Genomic DNA, 21,750 nt, shown 5'->3' with positions numbered 1-21,750 from the left:
ACGTACTTAATTAACCCACAAATGCAATTATCTTAAAAACTAGAATTACTCGTTGCATAGTCCCAAATGAAACATTCTGAGTCCGTAACGTCATCCAGCTGTGGCGAACTACAACTCTCAGCATGTTAGATAACAGCTGGAGATATTTAACCCAGAATTACGGAAGTAATATCCATTGGTCTGAATTGGACCGTTGGGATAGATAAATCAATAGATTGTTGTCAGGTGTCTTAAAGGGGTTGTAACTGCCTTTAATTAGCTGGAGTACACCTCTTTTTTTTTTTTTGAGGACCTGACATATCCCTGAGCTAAACAGACTTCCGTTTTTAATGTCAATCGGTATCATGTAATGCAACGTTTCTCCTGCGGGGGAGCTGTAGGGAAATCCAACACTTGCTGCCGGATTGCTCTGCAGGATACAACAGTTAGCTGGAGGATTCAGACACTTATTTTTGGGGGCCCTTTGGATCAAAATATATAATTCGCAATTGACAAACCCATTTAATTGGTTCCCAGGCAGGATATTTGATAGGGTGGATATGTTATAGCGGCTCTATTAGAGATTACAAATACTGTTTTATTTATATAGAAAGCTGTGTGGTCACCGGACGTGTGTGTGAGTAAGATCAGAGTGGTCAAAAAAAGGTTTATGTAGATTATGGAGGATTTCTTAATTGTTTTTATTGCCCATTTTCAGGCTGTGGACACAGAATTTTTCCATGAAGACATGTAAAATAGATATAGTATATCCTGTCCACATAGTAGCATTATACTAGATTTAAAGGGAATCTGTCAGCAGGTTTTTGCTACCTCATCTGAGAGCAGCAAGACGTAGGCAAATAGATTCTGAATCCAATGATGTATCACTTAGATTACTGGCTGCAGCCGTTCTGACACAATCAGAATTTTTAGATTTAGTCATGTAGCAGAGCTGAGAAAGCTGCCCATGTCCACACCAGGCTCTCCATAGAGATTGTGCATTGAAAGTGAGAGGAGGAGGAGTGCCAGACTGCCATGCGAGTGACATTGTAGTCTGAGCAATGATAAGGGTCCTGCTGCTTACACAAAAATAGCAAACAAACAACAGATCGGATCTTGACAAGATAGGCATCCCTGAATTCTATGTGCTAGCCCTTGCAGTTTACTGGCTTCAGCTTATATAGCAAACATCTGCTGACAGATTCCCTTTAATAGTATGGTACTTCTATAGTAAATTAAGACCCTGATGCTCAGACTCAAGCTTCTAATTTTGTTAGGTAAAAGCGTATCTTTTTACTTTGATTTATTCCCGAAATAGCAAATTAACTCAAAGAATAGGGGGATAACTTGCTTATTATTGGGGGTGCAGCTGCTGAGAACAGGTCTCTAACAGATCTCGTCTTAAAAGGAGTCAGTCATTTTTATCACCTAATCCGAGAGCAGCATAATGTAGGGACAGAGATCCTGATTCCAGTGATGTGTCACTTACTGTAGTCTTGGTAAAATCACAGTTTCATCAGCAGGATATCATCACTAGAGAACTAGTAAACCTGCTGCCAGGTAGTCCTCCATATTCATCAGCTCTGTATAATCCCACCCCCACCACTGATTGGCAGCTTTCTGCCTATGCACAGCGTACACATAAATCTGTGTTGTGGGCTGGGGTTATACAGAAGAACTGGTAGATTCTGCAGCAGCTAAAACATTGATTTTATCAGTATGACAGCAAACAGCCCAGTAAGTGACACATTGCTGGAATCAGAGTCTCTGCCCCTACATCATACTGCTCTGAAACAGAGTAGCAAAAAATCTGGTGACAGTTTCCCTTTAAATGGAGCAGAGGTGCACATGCTGAGCCTCATCTCCAGTATTTCTATTGATAGCGGAGCTGCGACTCTGTACTCCTATAGACAGTGAATGGTGCGCAGGTCGACCATGGGGCATCTCCACATAAAGTCACCAGTAGATTAAACAGTTTTTACCAGAATTCTAGCATCTATTGAAATGTTGTAAAATTGTGCATGACTGGAATACATTTCTTGCAGTGGTGCATGGCAGGTTTGACAAATCGGGCTCAAAGAGTCTGGATTTATTTATTTTTTCAGAAACATCTGCAGTACCAGACACCGCCTGTGCACAGAAGTGGCGCTGTTTTTTGTGAAAAATGTACATCTCCTATTTTTCAAACAGCCCTAATAGCTGTAGATGGGCTCTTTTAGTGACTCAGTACTGTATTCTTCCAATACTATGTGCACGTAGCCTTTTCAGATTGGAAGGTTGTAGGAACTCAAATGCTCACTATTGGAAGTATTCAAACAGGAGATGAGAAGGGGTTAACGACGCGCATCAGACAAATGAAGATGTAGAGTTGTTGATAAAATAATATCTTTTTTTTTTCATAGGTCTACGCGTTTCGAGGTTGAAACCTCTTCCTCAAGACCAGACATCAACAAAAGAATATCAATGATGCTTTGTTGATATTCTGGTCCTGAGGAAGAGGTTTCAACCTCGAAACGCGTAGACCTATGAAATAAAAAAGATATTATTTTATCAACAACTCTACATCTTGATTTGGCTGATGCGCGGCGTTAACCCCTTCTGTTTGAATACTCATCCATGTGGGGCTGCATCAGACGCTATTATCTTATGCTTGGAAGTGGTTCTGACTTTCACAACCACATTAGGTGAGTGTATATTTTTTTATATATTACTCCTGTTATCTGGTAATACCCTATCAGCGCTTCTTTTTTCTAGTCTTATCACTATTGGAAGTAGCAAGGCCATTTAAATGGTCGATAAAGACTTTTACATTGCTACTTTCAATAGGTGACACCCGATGTCCTGACCTCTTCCTTTCTGAAGAGGCTATATACATATCTGTCACCAGGTTTTTGCCACCTAATCTGAGAGCAGCATAATGTAGGGGCAGAGATCCTGATTCCAGCGATGTATCACTTACTGGGCTGCTTAGTGTAGTTTTGATAAAATCACTGTGTAATCAGCAGTAGATTATCAATACAGGACTACTTGGTGTGCTGCAGATAGTCCAGCATATTCATGAGATCTGTATAACTGCTAGATCTGCAGCGGAGAAATCATTGATTTTATCAAATGTAAGCTCAGTAAGTGACACATCACTGGAATCAGGGTCTCTACCTCTACATTATGCTGCTCTGAGATGGGGGATCAAAAACCTGGTGACAGATCCCTTTAAGTTCCTAGAGGAACATTGTATGATCTTTACGCCGCATGTGCACTTTTCACAAGGAGACATTTTACCCAGAAGCCTCTCACTTAGCCAAACCAGTACTCGTGCTTTGCCCTGATAAACGGAAAACACTCTGAAACACGTCTGGATGTCATGGATCTTCTGCTTTGGCTTCTTTGTCATGTGGTAAAACCCTTTTAAAGGGTCAATATTAACTATTAGAATTGCTGCTAGAGTTTCTTTCTTCTCCGATATTTGCATGGCTTATATGTCTCCTTACACAAACTTGGTGCACCCCACAAGGAGAAGCTTTACCCCTAAGACCTCCAATTCTATGTATTTGTATTGGCTAGCCTTCTCCCCATTTCCCATAATTTGCATCCTATGTTCCTTTTCTATAGATGTACTCCTCCTACTAATACTAGCATCATTTTTTTTGTGCAATTTTTGTTTTTCATTTTTCAAATTCTAACTTTTTTATGCCTCTTTTTTTTCCTTCTCTTATCTTTATTCCAATCTCCTCTTTTTGATTTGTAATTGACTGGATTCACACATCTGTATTATATGTTCCGTTCCGTAGTGCAATATACGGTCTGACCACAGATCTCCGGACCTGACTGCCTTATATACTATATCTAGAAGGCCGTAATGTCAGGTACGGAGATCTAAGTAGGAGCGGGCATTGCAGTACAAGCCCAAGCCATGTAATACAGCCTGACCACAGATCTCTGGACCTGACCACGTTATATACGTTATCTAGGAGGCCATCATTTCAGGTACGGAGATCCAAGTAGGGGTGGGCAATGAAGTACAAGCTCAGGCTATATAATACAACCTGACCACAGATTTCCGGACCTGAATGCCTTATATATAGTATCTAGGAGGCCATTATTTCAGGTACGGAGATCCAAGTAGGGGCAGGCATTGCAGTACGAACCCGGGCCATATAGTACGCACTGACCACAGATCTCCGGACCTGGTCACCTTATATACTATATCTAGGAGGCCGTCATTTCAGGTACAGAGATCCAAGTAGAGGCAGTCATTGCAGTATGAGCTCAGGCCATAGAATATGTCCGTGTAATTACACATATGTCTTTATTATTGACTTTGTATTATACCAACTCTAACCTTGTATTACACCGTGTGCAGAATTATTAGGCAAGTTGTATTTTAGAGGATTTTTTTTTATTATTGATCAACAACTATGTTCTCAATCAACCCAAAAGACTCATAAACAGCAAAGCTTAATATTTTTGGAAGTTGGAGTGGTTTTTTTTTTAGATTTGTCTATCTTAGGAGGATATCTGTTTGTGCAGGTAACTATTACTGTGCAGAATTATTAGGCAACTTAATAAAAACCAAATATATTTCCATCTCACTTGTTTATTTTCACCAGGTAAACCAATATAACTGCACAAAATTTAGAAGTAAACTGGTGGCAAATGGCATCTTGGCAGCTTCACGCTTGATTTTCCTCAATTCATGGGCAGTTATTTTGCACCTTCTTTGCCCAACACGCTTCTTGCGACCCTGTTGGCTATTTGCCATGAAACGCTTGATTGTTCGGTGATCACGCTTCAAACGTTTGTCAATTTCAAGACTGCTGCATCCCTCTGCAAGACATCTCACAATTTTGGACTTTTCAGAGCCCGTCAAATCTTTCTTCTGACCCATTTTGCCAAAGGAAAGCAAGTTGCCTAATAATTAAGCACACCTTATATCGGGTGTTGATGTCATTACACCACACCCCTCCTCATTACAGAGATGCACATCACTTGAATAACTTAATTGGTAGTTGGCTCTCAAGGCTATACAGCTTGGAGTAGGACAATATGCATAAAATTTATCCTGTGATGAAAATACTCCTTTGCCTAATAATTCTGCACACAGTGTATTTTATACACTTACATTCAATCCCGCTATGACGTTTCCCCCACTAGTAATGGTAATTCTCTCCTGCTGCTAAGACTCTTTGTATTCAGCTAATTCAATCTCCCTACAGCGCCTCCGCAGGGAAGATGAAGCATTACACTCTTCCTAATGGGCTGTGTTTAATTCTTGGTCCTCCAGAATGAGAAAGGCGGTTTCTCCGCTCTCTGGCGAGTAAATAGGGGTCATGAACATAAGACACCCCCCCCACTATTATAACACCTCCACAATTATACGACCCATCGTCCCCTACACGCTGGAGTTCATTTCTTCTACCTGCATTCTGAGAATCATTTCCTAACAATGGCAATCATTTTTTTTCTTTCTTTTTGCAGAAATTTTGTTTCCAATGGAAACCATCTTTCCTTTAATGTAATGCGGTTTTACACTATTCAGTGTCACACTCATCTTATAATTACCCCCTTCTAGATAATGAACATGTGTTCAATCCGCCCACCAGTAAAAGCGATTTCTAATAAAGCCTGGCTCTGTTACTGCTTCCCATTAGTCAGCCGTGTCATGGTAGAAAGAAAAAATATATATATACTGTGTGGCATATATCTACTTAATATGTGTATAGTGTACAGATATGACAGCATAGTCTGCAATCTGCGGATGTAGCAGAGCTGAATGTGTTATTTACTGATTCCATGCCTGCATGGTGATACCTTCCATCCTATGGATAATACATCACATTATAGTGACGGTAATTAAAGGGCTTGTCCACTATTAGGTAAAATCGGTCTTAAAGGGGTTGTCTCATCTGCTTAAATGAGTAAAATTGCAAAGTGTTTGGAAAAACAATCAACTTTACAATTTATTTATTTTCTGTATCGGCTCCTCAGGTAGTCATGATGACCTCTGCTTGTTGTTGTTCACTAAGGACCTTCATTCTTTCCTTGCCATAGATAATAACCCGTCCTGGTCATGTGGTGGAGGCTCAGGTGCTCGACTCGGCTCAGTTACAGCTGTGAGTCCTGCACTGGAGCGAGCCGTGCTCCTGTGTGTCCATCACGTAATCAGGACAGATTATCATCCACCTCGTGTATACAATATAGATGAGTGGATCCATCTGCAGAGGATCATGTTTAAGTCGAGTTTCCTGAAACTTGCGCTGTCACGTGGATTCAAACATGTTAAGACTCAATTCGCAATTTCCAAAAGAAAAGAAAAAGTTGCCCGGCACCATTTCCTACACTGCTTAAGTATCACAGAGCTCGTGTCTTACTGGTTGCCACTTGGCCTTCCAATATATCCAGTGGATTATCATACCCTGTACAATGATGGTCAGTACCTGGGCCAACACAGATCAGCAGTAGTGATGAGCGAGTATGCTTGTTACTACTCGGTACTCGCACCAGTATCACTGTACTCGGGCTACTCGGCGGGGACCGAGTAATCTCGCGATACTCGTGCTGTACTCGTGGTCTTCATCCCTGCATGTTGGCGCTCTTTTGAGAGCCAGCCCTCATGCAGGGATTGGCTGGCAGACCACTGCAATGCCACAGCCCTGTTAGTTGTGGAATTGCAGTGATTGGCGGGCCTGCACAGCGTGACCGAGCCTTTATACCGGCGGGCGCGCTGTGCTCTGTACACAGCCATCTCATATTCCCTGCTTTCCACGCCCACAGGCGCCTATGATTGGTTGCAGTGAGACACGCCCCCACGCTGAGTGACAGGTGTCTCACTGCACCCAATCACAGCAGCCGGTGGGCGTGTCTATACTGTGCAGTAAAATAAATAAATAAATAAAAAAAACGGCGTGCGGTCCCCCCTATTTTAATACCAGCCAGATAAAGCCATACGGCTGAAGGCTGGTATTCTCAGGATGGGGAGCTCCACGTTATGGGGAGCCCCCCAGCCTAACAATATCAGTCAGCAGCAGCCGCCCAGAATAGTCGCATACATTAGATGCGACAGTTCTGGGACTGTACCCGGCTCTTCCTGATTTGCCCTGGTGCGTTGGCAAATCGGGGTACTAAGGAGTTATTGGCAGCCCATAGCTGCCAATAAGTCCTAGATTAATCATGTCAGGCGTCTCCACGAGATACCCTCCATGATTAATCTGTAAGTTAAAGAAAATAAACACACACACCCGAAAAAATCCTTTATTTGAAATAAAAGACAAAAAAACCACCCTCTTTTACCACTTTATTAAAATCCCCAAATACCCCTCCAGGTCCGACGTAATCCAGAGGTCCCGCAACACATCCAGCTCTGCTACATGAAGCTGACAGGAGCGGCAGTAGAACGCTCTTATGGTCAGCGGGGTCCTCTCTCCTGGTACAGTGTAAGCTCTTATGGTCAGCAGGATCCTCTCTCTACCCTATAGAGTGTAAGCTCTTATGGTCAGCGGGGTCCTCTCTCTCTCTTATGTAGAGTGTAAGCTCTTATGGACAGCAGGGTCCTCGCTCTACCCTATAGAGTGTAAGCTCTTATGGTCAGCGGGGTCCTCGCTCTACCCTATAGAGTGTAAGCTCTTATGATCAGTGGGGGGGTGGCAGATGGAAGGGAATAGTAAATGACTGTAACTATGGAGAAATATTTATCCGTCTAGGAACTGTATACACAAAACTGTAGGATATTTTTAGTCAACATTTTTCAAGTTAGATGCCTTAAGGCAGCTAGAAAATGTTGTAAGAACAGATTATGATACCTCTTAAAGAATGGTGTACCGTTTACTCTAAAATCGAGCAATAGATGTGTCCACTCTTAAAGGGACTCTTTCAGCAGGTTTATGCAATGTAGTCTGAAGACATCATGCTGCAAGAGTTAAAACTGAAAATTCAGCCCTGCGTGTCTTATCTCACAGACTGCTTTTGTTTACCTGCAATGTAAGTTTAAGCCTCTTATGTTTATCATTAGTGGGTCTGAGGAGCTGTGAGCTCTAGTCCGGCTCCTCCCCCTTCTGTGGTTAGACTCTTTTGTCTATGGAAATGTACTCTGACAGCCTGGTGTGGATGGGGGCAGCTCTCTCAGCACTGCTACATGCAAAATGTAAAATCTTTCACTGTGTCAGAATGGCTGCAGCCACTAATTTACAGTAACTGATCCATCATTGAACTCAGGGTCTCTTTGCCTACATCATGGTGCTCTCAGATGAGGTAGCAAAAACCTGCTGACAGATTCTCTTTAACTTGTCCCTGATGTCTGCTTAGATGAACAATACGCCATAAGATGTTAAACAAACATGAAAGTAAAAAAAATCCCATATACTGAATGTCCAAAGTACGCTTCAGTAGATGCTATACATTGGAGATCAAAATTAGAGAACACTGTATGATCACTTGCTTTTTTCAGAAATAATGTAATCTCCATTGATGAACATTTGAAGGTTTTTTTTAGTAAGGGGTGCACCATGCCACTAGAGCAGTGTTTTACAAAAGATCCAAAGTTTATTATCATAAACCCTTTATTATCACCAAAATGTGATGATCATAATTAGAGAACAGCAATGACTGTAGCACAGAGAAACATTATAAGTAAATTTTCTGAAGGTAACAACAGTCACAATCAGTAGGACGTGTACAGGCCGTCTCTGTGAATGACTTCAGCACATCTGCGGCCACAAGACATCACTAGTCTCTCACACTGCTCTGGTGGGATTTTGGTCCACTCTTCTTCCAGTCTCTTCCACAGTTCTTTGACTGTTGTGAGTTTCTCGGCCATAACTTTGTCACCAAGGATTTTCCAGATGTTTTCTATTAGTTTTAGATCAGGAGTCTGGGCGGCCATTTCAATGTTTCAATGATTTCTGGATCTAGGAACTGCTTTACTCGCTTTGCTGTGTGACAGGGGGCATTGTCCTGCATGAAAATTTCTGACTGATTGAGTGATGAATGCAAGTAAGGAACCACATGTTGTTGAACAAGTTCTGATTAACACTTGCATTCACTCTGCAATATAGCTGCATGAGAAGTCCAATTTCTGCTACAGAAAACATCCCCAAACCATGACACTTCCTCCACCACCTTTCACTGACTTCTTAACACACTTTGGGTTCATTCTCTCCCCAGTTTGTCAACGAACATAATGTTTCCCATCAAACCCAAATAAATTAAACTTGCTTTCATCATTAGAATAAACTGTGGACCACTTCTCCTCTGTCCACACAACATGCTCCTCGCCAAAGCTGAGTCTAGACTTTTGATTCTTTCTGCTAATGAAAAGTTTGGTCATTGCAGAGTGGGATTTCAGTCCAAATGCTATTAAACGTCGTGACACTGTGTGACGAGACAGATCCTTACCCTGGTCAGTGCTGAACTGGTGAGCAATTGCAGCTGCAGTGCTGAAACGATTACCCAGATTACCCATGGAGATTCTCCGCATTATTCTGTCCTCTCTTGCATTAGTCTTTCGAGGGTGACCAGCCTTCTTGGGAGACTTGAAAGATTTTGTGATGTTGTAAAGATGCAATATTCTCAAAATCAAAGACTTGGAACAACCAACTTCTCTAGCTGTATTTTCAACTCTGAGATGGCTCATTATCAAGCATTATCAAGCAGTAACTCATAGCTTATTATATGGCAGATGGGATTCAGAGACAAAATGATGCTGTGTGTCCAATATAATTAATTTCAAGATGTTCTATTGATAACCTACAATATATACAATATATGGACAAAAGTATTGAATTCACGTTTTTCCTTCAGTACCCTGTTGCCCTTGCTCCCGGTGTATAATATTACCCCCTCAGTATAATATCGGACCCCATTACCACCACTGTATAATTTCTGGTCCCGCCATGCCATTTGCTTTTGCTAATATTGGTGACAGAATGGCTGGTGGCGCAGAGCTCACTGATACCAGCACGGTCCTGTAATAGGAGCCACCGGTGTAACAAGTTTGTTCATTACATTTCTTCCTTCCTAAATATTCCACCATCCCCTATGAATGATATTAAGAATTAGATGGGAACCGCAGCAGCTCAGACCCGAAGTGGAGACCAAGTAACGAGATTGTAAGAAGGTGGACTGGGTGCTGTTGCGTTTCTTCCCTTGAAGCCAACCAATCGAGTTATTGTATTGTTATGCAGTGTAATGTGAATTGTACATGCGTCTTTAGTAAGTATTGCTTTGTGCCATGTGAACTGTGATGATGTGATGTAATGTAAAGTATAATGTACAGTAAGGTTATATGTGGTAATGTATTGCATAACAATTATATAGGTAGTTACCAGACTATAGGGTATGATATAGTTAAGTGTTGACACTAGTCCACAATGGGTTGGGTTAGTTGATAGGGTAAGAGACTGTTCATTCTAAAAAGGGGAAATAGAGATCTAGTGAGCGAGAGATACGGATGGACAGTTTGTAGGTCGTGAAGGCCATATGTAGTAGGTGACCTGTGGCAAAGGGAGGAAGGAAACCGGAACGTAGAGAGTGTGATCCTTGAGTGTTGACTGAGACATAGAGCGAGAACAATGTTGAGGCTAGATCCCAACCGTAGAATGGAGTGGTCCCAAATACAGTTAGGTCCAGAAATATTTGGACAGTGACACAAGTTTTGTTATTTTAGCTGTTTACAAAAACATGTTCAGAAATACAATTATATATATAATATGGGCTGAAAGTGCACACTCCCAGCTGCAATATGAGAGTTTTCACATCCAAATCGGAGAAAGGGTTTAGGAATCATAGCTCTGTAATGCATAGCCTCCTCTTTTTCAAGGGACCAAAAGTAATTGGACAAGGGACTCTAAGGGCTGCAATTAACTCTGAAGGCGTCTCCCTCGTTAACCTGTAATCAATGAAATAGTTAAAAGGTCTGGGGTTGATTACAGGTGTGTGGTTTTGCATTTGGAAGCTGTTGCTGTGACCAGACAACATGCGGTCTAAGGAACTCTCAATTGAGGTGAAGCAGAACATCCTGAGGCTGAAAAAAAAGAAAAAATCCATCAGAGAGATAGCAGACATGCTTGGAGTAGCAAAATCAACAGTCGGGTTAATTCTGAGAAAAAAGGAATTGACTGGTGAGCTTGGGAACTCAAAAAGGCCTGGGCGTCCACGGATGACAACAGTGGTGGATGATCGCCGCATACTTTCTTTGGTGAAGAAGAACCCGTTCACAACATCAACTGAAGTCCAGAACACTCTCAGTGAAGTAGGTGTATCTGTCTCTAAGTCAACAGTAAAGAGAAGACTCCATGAAAGTAAATACAAAGGGTTCACATCTAGATGCAAACCATTCATCAATTCCAAAAATAGACAGGCCAGAGTTAAATTTGCTGAAAAACACCTCATGAAGCCAGCTCAGTTCTGGAAAAGTATTCTATGGACAGATGAGACCAAGATCAACCTGTACCAGAATGATGGGAAGAAAAAAGTTTGGAGAAGAAAGGGAACGGCACATGATCCAAGGCACACCACATCCTCTGTAAAACATGGTGGAGGCAACGTGATGGCATGGGCATGCATGGCTTTCAATGGCACTGGGTCACTTGTGTTTATTGATGACATAACAGCAGACAAGAGTAGCCGGATGAATTCTGAAGTGTACCGGGATATACTTTCAGCCCAGATTCAGCCAAATGCTGCAAAGTTGATCGGACGGCGCTTCATAGTACAGATGGACAATGACCCCAAGCATACAGCCAAAGCTACCCAGGAGTTCATGAGTGCAAAAAAGTGGAACATTCTGCAATGGCCAAGTCAATCACCAGATCTTAACCCAATTGAGCATGCATTTCACTTGCTCAAATCCAGACTTAAGACGGAAAGACCCACAAACAAGCAAGACCTGAAGGCTGCGGCTGTAAAGGCCTGGCAAAGCATTAAGAAGGAGGAAACCCAGCGTTTGGTGATGTCCATGGGTTCCAGACTTAAGGCAGTGATTGCCTCCAAAGGATTCGCAACAAAATATTTATTTGTCCAATTACTTTTGACCTCCTAAAATGTGGAGCGTTTGTAAAGAAATGTGTACAATTCCTACAATTTCTATCAGATATTTTTGTTCAAACCTTCAAATTAAACGTTACAATCTGCACTTGAATTCTGTTGTAGAGGTTTCATTTCAAATCCAATGTGGTGGCATGCAGAGCCCAACTCGCGAAAATTGTGTCACTGTCCAAATATTTCTGGACCTAACTGTAATTGAAGGAAGTTGAAGGACAGGACTCTAGTTGCCAGGCCCTTAACCATCAGGTAAAAAGTTGAACAAAGTCAGCTTACTCTGGCAGACCCTCCCTAAGCATTAGAAGAGACAGTGAGCCATAGAAAGGGAAGACTGCCACAAAGTCTGCTGTTGAGTTGGACTGGGTTGTGATGGGTCTCATAGGACCATCAAGATCAGAAGCAATGTGAACTGAGGCTGTGTCTGAATATGAATGTGCTGCAAGATCTGTGCCCTCTTTCTGGTGTGTATAGTTATTGCTGAAGATGAACCATTGGGCAAAGTACTGTTGTTTAAAATTAACTGCTGGTGTCATTGTAATAATGAGTTGTCATTCGGTCCTGGCCAGCTAGCATCAGTGGCAACATGCAGCCTGCACGGATTCACAGCCCACACGACACAAGTCCACACACCCAGCCAGGACCAGCTCTTTCATGTTGTGTTCGGGGTGCCTAGAGTCAATCCCTTTATCAAAATATCACCCTGCAACACTCTACAAGTTCAAATCTCCTCTTAACATCAGTACAAACACTGTGCCTTCAGAAGCTTTGTGCCGAGTGGCTGCATGCTAGTCCAATGCCAAGCACCGAATGAGGTGGTGGAAAGCTACCCTACTGAACTCTGGAGCAGTGGGAAAGTGTTCTGTGGAGAGAGGAATCACACTTCTCTATCTGGTGTCTGACGGTTGGGTTTTGATACTGCTAGGAAAACATTACCCGCCTAGCTGCATTTTGCCAGCTGTAAAGTTTTGTGGAGGAGGGATAATGCTTTGGGGGTTTTTTTAGGGATTAGTTTCTGCCCCTTAGTTCCAGTGAAGAGAAATAGTGCTTCAGTACAAAAAATATTAGACAATTGTTGCTTCCAATTTTATGGGAGCAGTTGGGGAAGCCCTTTTTCTGTTCCCCATTACTGTGCCAAGTGCATATGTCGCGGGCGGAGGAGGGGACACTGCGCTCTCCCACTGCTCGGGTCTGGCCGCTGCTGCTGCTGCGGCTGCCACTGCTCGGTTGTGGCTCGAGTGGTGGGCCGGATCCCGGGGACTCGAGCGGCGTTCCTCGCCCGTCAGTGAAAAGGGAGATTGTTTGGATGGTGGGGGATTTGGTGATTGTCCGTGACGCCACCCACGGTTGTGGTGATATTGGTGACACCACTGCTGCTCTGGACGGGGATCCCGGGAGCGGTGACAGGGAGCAGCTTTGATGTTAGTTCTCCCCTCCGTGGGTAGGGGGTTGGTTGTCCCGGGGCCCGGTGATGGGGTAGGGATGGATGGCAGGCGGGTTACAGGGCCTGGTGAGGTGCAGGGTCGCGGGGGCAGCGCTGTGCCGCACGGCACGGTGGTACTCACTCAGCCAATGATGAGGACACAGTTCTCGGTAAAACACACGGCTGGATGGACGGGTCCCACAGACGGCTGCGGTGTTGTTTCTCCCGGCAGGTTGATGGTGACTGCCTTTCCCTGCACCTATGTACGATAAACGGTTCCAATGGGTTCCCACCGGTAACCCGCTCCCCAGCTTGGATATGGGCTGGAGGAGCCCCTTTTGCCCGCAGGCTCTGGCCCTGGGAACGGTAGCCTTGGCGGTGGCTGTGTTTCCCTCTCACGGTTGGACTGTTGCCTTCTGTCGGGACTTGGCTGCTGGGAAACCCAGGAGGTTCCCTTCGCTGACGGATTTGGCAAATTCACGGCGACTCCTAGCCTTGCCGGGGTCCGTAAGCCCCTGCCAGATGGTGCTGACTTCTCTTTGTGTACCGGTCCGGTACCGCCGGGCCACCGCCCGTCCACGGTCCTTACGGTAAATTCCGATAGGCCACTCCTGCAGACGGTCACCACCGTCTGCCAACCTTGCTGTACCGCCCGGGCCACACACCCGGACGCTGTCAGTTAGTTGCTCCACTACTACTTTCCTCCCTTCCACTTTCACCTCCAAAACTAAACTCAACTGATCTGCCTGCTTTTCCCGCCTTCAGGACTGTGAACTCCTCGGTGGGCGGGGCCAACCGCCCGGCCCACCCCCTGGTGTGGACATCAGCCCCTGGAGGAAGGCAACAAGGGTTTTTGTCTGACTTCGGTGTGCCTGACCGGGAGTGTGGGGTGTGTTGCTGTTGTTCTCTGTGGCCCCTGGCTTGTCCAGGGCGCCACACATAAAGCAAGATCCATAATGATGTGGTTGGGGCAGTTTGATGAGGATACTGGTTACACAGACCCCGAACTTCAAAGTCATCCAACACCTTTGGGATGAACTAGAATGGAGATTGTGAGCTCGGCCTCTGCTCCAACATCAGCGTCTGAACTCACTAATGTTCTTCAAGAATTCCCATATCACCTCCAAAATCTTGTAGAAAGTGTTCTCAAAAAAGTGAAAGCTGTTATAGCTGCAAAGGGGGCAAAAGCTCCACATTAATGTCTATAATGCCTATGGCGGTGGAATGAGAGATCATAAAATCTTGTGTAGGTGTAAAGTGAAGGGGGCACATACTTTTGTCCATATAGTGTATGTTCATGCTACAGGACGGATAGGTGAATGGATTAATCGGAAAATCAATGTACTAAAGGGTGCTTTACACGCTGCAACATCGCTAGCGATGTTGTGCGCGATAGCACCCGCCCCCGTCGTTCGTGCGACATTTGGTGATCGCTGCCGTAACATTATCGCTACGGCAGCGTCACACGCACATACCTTTTCAGCGACGTCACTGTGACCGCCGAACAAACCCTCCTTCAAGGGGGAGGTGCGTTCGGCATCATAGTGACGTCACTGCGGCGTCACTAAGCGGCCACCCAATAGCAGAGGAGCGGCGGAGATGAGCGGCCGGAACATGCCGCCCACCTCCTTCCTTCTTCATTGCCGGAGGACGCAGGTAAGGAGATGTTCGTCGTTCCTGCGGTGTCACACATGGCGATGTGTGACGCCGCAGGAACGAGGAACAACCAGCGGCATGCACCACCAACGATATTATGAAAAGGAGCGATGTGTCAACAATCAACGATTTTTGACGTTTTTACGATCGTTGATCATTACTCCTTGGTTTCACACGCTGCGATGTCGCTAATGGCGCCGGATGTGCATCACTAACGACGTGACCCCGACGATATATCGTTAGCGATGCCGCTGCATGTAAAGCCCCCTTTAGTTACACACCATGTTTCTGTGACACCATGGCAAAACCAGGTTGTCACAGGAGACTGCATCCATGCAGGACTCTCTCCTCCTTGCCCTACCAACACAAACCACACACAGGTACAATACCCGCCACAAAGCCTAGTCACCCCCCCAGGACAATAGGGACACACGAGGACGAGGACGAGGCCAGGCAGATGGTGACGCCCACCTAGGGGTCCTGAGGTGTTAGGGGAGGGAACACAGCAGATTAGTCTGGACAGTGGAAGTGAGAGGAGTGAAGTGGTAGTTGGGGGTTGTAGCTCCCGGACTACCTGAGCTGACTAGGTGGCAGACGGCAGAACAGGGCCACAGGCGACGGAGATCCGGTCGTGGGAGACCTCAAGTGGACCGGGGCAGGGTTGTAGCCCGATGGTGCCGACAGTGGGAATCCGGTCTCGAGGCCGTGCACAGTCGGGGTGCCTGGACCCTAGGGCGAAGACAGCTTCAAGCCCCTTGTCAATTAGCCAGCAGGGGACAAGATTCCATGTCTTGTCCCACCACTGAGCCCAGATAGAGCAAGACGGAAGCCCAATGTGGGGGATAAGGCGTCTGGCAGTGCCTGCAAAAATCCCAAGGGTCAGATCTCGCGGGCAACAGCTCCCACAGCAAAGACACTGGGAGCGGGCCTTTCCCGTTTCATGTGGACTAGTCAACACACAAGACAAAAACACTGAAGTGCAGGAGGACGGGCCCCTGTCCTGTCAACCGGTGTGTGGGACCCGAGCACACCCCTCCGGAGGCTACCGGTATCCGGCACTTGGTTTACTACTTGGACTTTGAGTGATTTATTTCTAAACAGTGAGTACACCAGTGTCATCCGGTCCAGCCTGCAGACGGCGCCCCAACACTGCACCACCACCTACACCTGGGCTCCGGGACAACACCTCCCCTACCCGTGGAGGGGATACCATCCTTCTGCCCTGCTCCATCATCCCTGGGTGCCCCCATACCAAGGCAGCGTCAGTGTCACCAAAATATCACCGCAACCCACGGGGGGGCGTCACTGACAAACTCTTCCCCTGTAAATACCCCCCTTTACATTGTTGGGGGCGACGGGCTGCTGCACGAGCCCCGGATCCGGCTGCCACTCAAGCCACAGCCACGATCCCGGATCCGAGCGCCTCAAGTAGCTCCCCACTGGCCGTGGCCTGCGCCCCTGCCCGCGACATTTCCACCCTCCAAATGCCCATCTGGGCTGAGACTTATGATGCTGCATCCTAGTATCACGGCAAACAAGTCTGAACTGTCTCTCATTTTTTTTTCCTGATCCTCCCAAACTCCTGCAAAATTTGGACAGTATGACATACAATAAATAAAAAGCTGTGATAGGTAAATATGAGAGAATAAAATCGCATCTGACCCGAAAAGACGTTTACTATTCTGTTAGATCTCTCAACTAATTCAGAGCATAAAAAAATGTAGGTTCGGAAAGAGGCTAAAGAATAATGTAACACTATATTCCACTTTTATCTGTTTTTCATCTCTCTTGCCACTTAAACTCCCCACTCAGTCATCCACTTGCTCTTGATCTGTCTTTCCTTTGGTCTTCTCATCAGTCTTCCACCACTGACTGGGCCTTATTTGATTACGTGGAAAGCAACGCGCATTAATGGTGTGCAATGGCCCAAGAGGTCACGTTCCTCATGCCAGTCTTCTTCTCCAGTCTTCTCTTGTCTTCCAACGCTAACTAGGCTTCACATGGGTTGAGACACACATTATAGACCTGCATCGTACCACATGTGAAGCCAAGTCAATGGTAGAAGAATGAAGAGAATATCAAGGAAGACTGTTATGAAGGTGGTTAGGAGTGGACTTATTCCTCTCTAGTGATAAGCTGACAATAGGTAATTGACAAGTGCAATAGATATAATTTATGGAAAAAGAGACCTAATTGTGAATTTAGCCCCTCTCAACACTTGGCGAGTCCAATAATGTTGGTCAGGAGTGTATTACTGTTTTTCTTGAATAATGTCACGGGACTTTACCCTTCCCTTATTGATAGCATACTTTAAAATGGTAGCCTACTAATGACCACTGTAGTCAATCATGGTCCCTGCTGTGGTTACAATAACAACAGGGTTTTTATTGGAGCATTGTGTAATCGCCAAGGAGTGGAGTCTTGAAACTCCATTGAATCCTGTAGTTATAGCAACCTTAACACAGACTTGGATATTCCACATACTGATATCAGGAGGTAACAAGGCACAGTCACCTACACGAGGAAGTCTTCAGCTAGGAATCTTGTTTAACCATAGTTTGTGACACCGGATTTACACAGACAGAAAAAGGCCCTTGTGCAAGAAGAATATATGGGGCTGTGCCGCCCCCGTGCCAGCAGCCGGCGCTGCTTGGGCCCGGGCCTTCCGGTGTGGTGGCTCGAGGGTCTCTGGACCCGGGGGTCTCGCGGACACGCCGAATAAATGGGGGGGACGTAGATGTACGGGCTAGGCCGTAGTAAGTTTGTGACGCCACCCACGGTGTGTGGTGAGGTGGGACACCACCGCTGCTGTTATGGGGCACCCGAGGGAGATGTCGTACAGCAAGTTGTTAACCCCTCCGTGGGTAGGGATGGTGGTCCCGGGACCCAGTGGCTCGGTGCAGGGGATGGCGACCGCAGGTGGTGCTGGTGTACTCATGGTTAGTAAAACACACAGGTCTCTGGTAAACCAAGGTGATGGTGGCCGGTGCCGCGGCCGGCTATGTTCGGGTCCCCCACCCGGCTGGTGGTCTCTATCCTTTTCCTGCACTGCTTTGTGTAATGTGGACTTTGCTAGTGTGAAACTCAGGAGTCCGCTCCCGGCTGGATGTGGCCTAAGGAGCCGTGCCCGCAGACGCAGGCCCGTGGGATCAATGGGCCCTGGCGGTGACCTCTTATCTCTAATCGGAGGGCTGTTGTCTTCTATGAGGGACTTTGGGTGGGACAGGACCTCTAGTCCTGGCTTTAATCAGTTAATTAACCAGTTCCACTTGGTTCTGGTTCTGGCTTCAGGGTCCGAGTACCCCCCTTTGTGCTCCGGTTTCTGGGTCGGTTCCCCGTGTTGGTACCGGCGGGCTACAACCCTGTCCCGGTCCACCTCGGTTCCAGAGCCATGTTCCCAACTCCTGCTGACGGAGACCACCGTCTGCCTCCTAGCCAGTGGCACCAGGACACCTACCCTGGTACCTGTCAGTCAGCTTCAGGCCTGACACACAGGCCTGCACTCCACTCTCTCCAAACTCTAGCTCAATCTCAACTGACCTGCTGTTTTTCCCGCCCTGGGCTGTCTGGATCCCTGGGTGGGTGTGACCCAACCACCTGGTCACGCCCACTGGTGTGTCTATCTGTCCCTAAGGGGGGTGGCTAGGTTTTCTGGTTGGCTGTGTGTTTCCTAGTGAGGGAACGGTGTAGTGCGGGGCCTAAAGGACACTTTACACACAGAGATAAATCTTTGGCAGATCTGTGGTTACAGTGAAATCCTGGACATATTGTTCCATTTGTACACAGCCACAAACTTGGCACTGATTGTCCACAATTTCACTGCAATCTCTATTGTTTTTGTTAGAGAATACAAGATTTGGCCATATGTCCAAGGTGCCCGCACGTATAACAGCGCCGTGGGTTAGACAACCCACAGGCGCTGTTTGTAACCCTTTGTCCTGGTGGGGCTTTTGTTAGGCAGAGGGATAGTTCTGGTCAATTAGCTGGCTGGAGGGGAACTTAAACTCCCAAAACTGATTTCAGAACACAAGCCCTCTCCTCACTTGATGCTTCGAGCCCCAATGTGCCCAACAACTCTTGGATTCGGGCTGTTTGGGACTGGCTTGTTGATTGCAGACTGCCACTTGATCCTTGATCTGGCACGCAGTTTAATTCCTCTGGTCAACCTCGGGTCTTCATTGTCCTGCACAAGGTTCTAGACATCCCAACAGACCAAGTCCTGGATCAAATCCAACTGGGTGTCTGTGGTCCACTATTCGATCTGTTGAAGCTGCCACAGCTCCTCTAGTTGTAGTTTCTTGTGGCGACTGTATATCCACTTTGGTCCTCTTCCCAAGGCCGAGCAGGTGAGGTTGGACATGCTGGTGTCCGAAACCTGTATGCCTCACCTTTAGCCTGCTGGGTTTGCCTCTATACCTCCCTGGTTGTTGAGCCCTTGGACACTCTTCCGTTGAAATTCCCTGATACGCTTTTCCTTAAAAAGACGGTAGTTGTAATCAGATAATGGGTGTGTGCTACCTGTTGGTCTTTTTCACTATCTTAAAAATAATCTGCGAACATTATTAGTCAGGAATATAAATAGACGCAGAACAAGATCTACGTTGAGAACATTACATAAAGCCGTGTACTAGAAAACAGTTGCTAGGCGATGCTTTAGTAGGAGATGGTAACTTTAGAACCTCTAATGATGGCTTCACTACTTTAAATTACTCCACAAACTTTTCCCATTATCATCTCTTTAATAGTCTCTCACTCAGGAGCATTTCCTTCTAGTAATAGTTCAATGGGTGGTCTGAAACCCAAATTTCTATTAAAATTTCTATTTATTATAATTTTCTAATCGCTTTTCTAATATACTTAAACTAAAAATTCTCTACGGTTGCTTCTTTCATTTAACTAATTTTTTTTTTTTTTTTACTATATCCATTTTGATGACATTTTGGCACGGGGTAAATGGAGACAGGACAGAGGCCCCTAGGCTGGCCTTAAGACTTGTGACACCTGCGTTGTCCCTTATCTCGAAGGTAAGTTTGAGGGTAATTAGGTTTGAGCCCCCAGTGTGACCCTAATTCCTATCTGGGCCCTGATCTTACTCCCCCCACAACCTCGGGGCAGGCCAGAATACAGAAAGACAAACTCCACAAAATGACACGGACAAGGCTGAACAGGAACTCGTGCACAAAGCACCCAACAAGCACACAGGAGAGACAATTTGTGTACTGTGGGCAATGCAAAAGGAAAGGAAGTAATGCACAACAGGTGAACGTTCACAACACTCAGAAGCGCAGCATGGATCACCATTCACAGGAAATGCACCAAGGCATCTCCTGGATGGAGGCAGTGCCTTAAATAGGGAAGTGACAACTGCACTTACCAAACAGCAGCCTGAGCACTTAGATCCTACTCAGCAGTCTGCAGGAATTCCTGCAGAGCTGAAGACCAGTGAACCTGAACCAGCCGACGCCCTGCTCTGGCTGAACACTCCAGAAGCCTCAGGTTGCTTGTCAGACTCTGCAGTGTAAACAGAATCTGATGCCTCAGTGCCAGCAGGTGTGTGCAGAGCTGAACATTGCATGACACATTTCATTTGAGAACCCCTGCATGCTGGGATACTCAAACAGGGCACCATCAGGGGAAGGGGCTACAATCACTGCCACAGCTTCTGTCTCTGCCCTGCAATGAAGCGTCATCAGTGCGGTCCCTTTCAGGACTAGTCCCTGTTTTTTCTAACTTGTGCCAGTCTCCTAATTTCCAATGTGTGCTCCTTAATGTCCGTTTTGGGAACTGATCTGGTTTTTGCTCTCTCTGCTTGCAATGTTCTCTCCTTACAATGCGCACTGACAGTGCACTTTTTTCCCAGCTCATCTCTTCTCATTAGATCCAGTGAGGGAGTGCACTGTCACTGTGCACTGAAAAGAATATCCCACAGTGACAAGGGAGCTCTACTTAGGATACGCATGCTCAGTGGAACTGGGATATCAATCATGATCGCAGTCTCTGTCCCATTTGAAATGTCATCAAAATAGGAGTAGGTAAAAAAAAAAACCAATAGAGCAGATTAGAGAGGGAACAGTAGGCAATTTTTAATTGACAATTTAGGAGAACGATTATAGTCTTACCATAAATAGACATTTAGAAATAAAATCAATGTTAGTGTCAGACCACCCCTTTTAGGCTGAAGTCTCTAATCTGTGGTGCTGCAGCTATAGCAAACCTACATTTCCCAACATGTCCTAACAGCTGAATGCTTTTCTCAGAGAGTTAGACATCTTGGGTTCATGTCTTCTCCACTTGTGGATGATCTTACTGATAGTGAACTGATTGATACCTACTTAAACTAAAATGTTAAAGACAACTTTGACATGGAAACTATTTTTTTTTACCTATTTTAGTGATCATCTTTAGTTAATAAAATTGCACTAAGTTTCAGTCTTCAATCTTCAATTCTTCATTCATTTTCAGACCCCCTGCTCTAATTTGCTCCAAGTTTCATATTTTTCACTTGTGAGAGTATCTCTGCCAGTAATATAGGCTGAATTCATTGCTTATACTGTATATTAGCACTGCTTCTTTACTACACTGATATCCTTGTCATGTGCTTTTCTCCTTTTTCTTTCCCCTGCCCTCTGTGAGATTTGTACATAGTTTCTCCTCTCTCCATA

The 21,750-nt window shown here is 45.5% G+C and overlaps 1 protein-coding gene across 1 annotated transcript in view; it reads left to right on the top strand.

Moving 5' to 3' along the window:
* Positions 1-21,750, top strand: part of GUCY1A2 (guanylate cyclase 1 soluble subunit alpha 2) — a 348,066-nt gene that overhangs the window by 1,486 nt on the left and 324,830 nt on the right. The gene's annotated exons all lie outside the window — the stretch shown is intronic.

Source organism: Anomaloglossus baeobatrachus (genome assembly GCF_048569485.1).
Source record: "Anomaloglossus baeobatrachus isolate aAnoBae1 chromosome 2 unlocalized genomic scaffold, aAnoBae1.hap1 SUPER_2_unloc_1, whole genome shotgun sequence".
Taxonomy (NCBI): domain Eukaryota; kingdom Metazoa; phylum Chordata; class Amphibia; order Anura; family Aromobatidae; genus Anomaloglossus; species Anomaloglossus baeobatrachus.
This window is presented reverse-complemented; position numbering and strand designations above follow the sequence as displayed.